The following is a 4,030-nucleotide window of genomic DNA, read 5'->3' on the forward strand; positions in this document are numbered from 1 at the left end:
TCTCTCTCTCTCTCTCTCTCTCTCTCTCTCTCTCTCTCTGTTTATGTGTGTGTGAATTTGAATCATGACACTTCTGCATTGGAATAACTGTTTGACAAAACTTGGTTGGATTCCTGATGCTGATGTTGGTGACCAGTCTTATTGGTTTCTATTAGATCAAGTCTAGACTCTAGAGGTAAAATTTGGTTAGACGTCATGATCTTGCCCTAGATCTGTTGCCATTCCTCAGACTTGGGCGTTTTACAATCTTGTTCCTGTTTTATGATTTTGAATCCTATCATGACATGGTGATCTCTTTTTGGAGCAATAAGATTTTATTATGTTGCTTTAGTGTGCTGCTGCACCTGATCTGCCCTCATGGCATCTTTACAAGGCATGCCCACTTTGAGTTTAAGGCATTTCTGTCTTTCATATTGCAAAATATGGATAAATGGAAGGTAACAGTAAGCCCGGAAGGCTGGAACAGCTTATTTGAACTTATTTGATCTGTTCTTGTTAGCTCATAACCTCTCATGGTTTGCAAACTCAGCTGAATCATCTTGGATTGGCTGCTTGGTGAGTCTAGAATAAAGGTTCACTCAGTTTGTGCCAAGATTTTGTGTTATCCCATGATTCAGTGGTCTTCTCAAAACAATTTGCATAAGTGAATTGAGATTTGTCCGTGTTACATGGTTTCTGATCGTGACTTAATTGAGATGAGTCGTGATTCACAATCTATATCTGCTTTTCTTTTTTTTTTTGCATTTTGCATTTTGCTGTATTTTTTGTTATCTTCAGATTGGTTTTCTTGTTGGTTAATATTATAAAAATGAGAGTTTCGCCTGCATCACCAAGTAAAACTTGACCTTGTTCGGGACCAAGTTTTTAGATTACCAAAGCGAGACCCTTAAATACAGAAGTATGGAGATAAACTGGAACAGGTTCTCCGGGTCAAATACTCCGTTGATCCAAACTGAGAATCTATCATAAACTTGAACCAAACATCAAATATGAAGAGCCTTTGACTGAGCGTATTTGCTTTGATAATTATCTCCCAGATTTGCCTGCCCATGAGTTTTTCTTTTATTTTTCCTCTCTTGTACAGATGATCTTCTCACAATTTCTCTGAAGTTTATTGATCTATATGGATAATGAATGAGGAAACTACTGAAGATGAACGGTTTTTAAAGCATTACACGACATTGATATTCAGTTGTGCATGCAAAAGCATCAGCATGCATTACATATAAAGCATCCAACATAAAATTTCAACTTGCTGGACAACCACCCCTTAGCCCATATCTGGTTGCCATCCTAAAAAAGCTTAAAATGTTATGATGGTACATTTGGGGGGGACATATAAGATCATTCTTGAGATGAACCATTTATCTGCCACATGATAATTGCTCTGCTCTCCCCCCAACCATCAAGCAACCTCATTTCTGAGTCGAACGTGTGGATTGCAGTGCTTCTCCAGCAGCATCTTTGAAGCTCTTTCCATGGTATGATGCCATGTCTGATGATAATTAATCCTTTAGTTAGAATGATAGTAATAACAATAAGAATAGCAAATTATGAACCAGTTACAATGAAGCTCAAAGTAAATGAACAAAGGAGCCAATGCCCACTGTGATCATACTCGGGGGTGCGGGGAAGTCGCGGACTCGATACAAGTCTTAACCTTCTGCCTTTTGCATAAATAAGCCACTTTTAGGACTTGAACCTGTCTTTCTTGCCCTGAGGGCTCATTCACTTTACTATTTCACCAATCTGTAGCCCTTCCTAGCCCTGAGACCCCTCGGTTATGATAGTTTGACCTAACTATCCAGCTATCTCATTGGACCCGGGCACTAATAGTGTCATGGTCTACAAATGCCTATTAGATTCTTAATTTTGAGTAAGGAGATGTTGAAGTGGTTAAACCTTATTAAAATAACCCCATTTCTTTTCATACTAAGACCTGCTTTGCCTACTGTGCAGAATATTGCAGCAAGTCTATTTGACAAAATGCTCTAATTCTTTATTTTACAAGTCACCTGCACTTGGTAAGGCTCAATCTTGAACAAGAATAGTTATTTATGCCTTCCAAGTTTAGAGAAAAGGACCTGCAGGTCCCTAATTTAGGTTGAAATTAAGGATGCAAACAGAACGAATCCACATTTTATGATTTTTGGCTGTTTCTACTCGATTTGACTTTCCTATGTATTTTGCTTATCCGGATCCGATCCGTTTGCATGCCTAGTTGAAATACCATCATGTCGACTTTGTCCTTCATTTGTCAATTTTGATGATTATAGCTTGATTGCATTAGTCATTTTTATGCTTCTTTGTGTTAAGTTAGGGTTAGATGGTCGTCATTGTTGCCCATTTTGGTGATGGTCACAAGGAGCTTTCTCCTCTTTTTGAACTTGTTGCCCTTAAATAAAGGGCTTGATGCAGATTTGCGGGCTGAAATGGTCTGGACTCAGGTTTGATCCATGGGCTCAGCTCTGAGTTGGGTTTGAGGAACCAATCTGACCAACTAGAGTATGGTATCCCATGTGGTAAGCAGGGTCCTGTGCCAAGCTGAAGGCCCAGGTTCGAATCCCTCTGCTACATGGGGTTTAAGAGATATCCTGTAGGGGTCTGCCTAACCCCAGCTTGCCTTTAAAAAAAAAAAAGAGTATGGATCGGACCAGTCCAAGAGTTGTTGCAAAATGGTTCAGGGTTTGCATATGGGACAGAAATACCCCAAATCAAGCCCAGTATGCGCCGGGGCCAGTCATGATGAACTTAACTTGGCCTGCTAGGGAGGTCCATGTCCGGTGTTAGGTTGGACCCAGTTAGGATTCTGTGTACGTGAGACCTAGACTGTTGCTTGGATGTAAATCAGGCAGTCCCGACACAACCCAATTCCTTTTAGAACCGGAAGAGCCAGTCCCCGACACTGGCCAGGACCCATATATATCGGCCATGAGTCCGTGCTTGGGTCGGGTCAGGTTGGGCCCATCAAAGAATTTTCATCCAAACCTCAGTCTAGCCTGGTTTATTGCTCAGGCAGGCTCCAGCCTAGGTCTTATCTGGTTCCAGGATGCTAGATACGGACCAAAGCCAGTCCATGCAGGGTGCAGGCTAGGGTACCCTGTATGTCACAGTGACACGCCATTTAGGATATGTGTGTGTCATGGGTGACAGCAGACACACTAACACGACACTGACACATACAAACATTATTTTGGTATTCTAAAATATTTTTAAATATTTTTAATAGCATTCCAATGAAAAACGCATCTTTATATATTCTAAAATATTAAAAAATAGTTTTTTTATTGATAAAAAATGCAAAAATCTGTGTCCTCGGATCGCTTTCTTGAGTTGCGTGTCAGTTGGTACACGTATCTTTGTATGTGCAAACGCCCTTAGGTGCAAGGGATAGGTTAAGCCAGCGTTGCACCGTGGCCTCTAGGGCTGCATAGAGGTGTCAACCGGTCAGATTTACCCAGACCCACACCCGACCTGTACCAAACCCTATAGGGTTTGGGTATGGTGATAAATAAGAAAACTTGATTAAGACCCAGGTCTGGACCCCAAGGTCAGATTAATACTGGCTATAGTTTATGAAATTTATACAGGATCCAGGTCTGACCCGAGTTTCGATTAAGACCCGCAACTTTTCAATGTAAAAATGATTAAAAAAATATTATTTTACTGGGTATGTCCCAGGTCTGGTTCATGTAGTTCTTATCGAGTAAGGCTTCTCTTATAGTGAGTATGATTAGACACGGGTTTAAATCCGATACCATACTCGAAAATTGGGTCCAGGTCTGGTTTCACCTTATTCCGAACAAAACCCGACCCGTTGACACCCTTAGAGACAGGCCCTATTACCAGGCTGATCAGGTACAATCACATTAAACACTTTGATTGTACTGCTGCACTTTACTGCCCTTTACATCTGAGGTACAGCCTGTCAGCTATGGGGCCCAACACAAGATGGAGGGCAGATCAGGTGCAGCCTCACGCTAAAGTGTGCAATTTGATTGCACATGATCTACCGTCGCTACCTAGTGGT

The sequence above is a fragment of the Nuphar pumila genome, chromosome 5 (assembly GCF_984573655.1).
Source record: "Nuphar pumila chromosome 5, dmNupPumi1.hap1.1, whole genome shotgun sequence".
NCBI classification, from domain to species: Eukaryota; Viridiplantae; Streptophyta; class Magnoliopsida; order Nymphaeales; family Nymphaeaceae; genus Nuphar; species Nuphar pumila.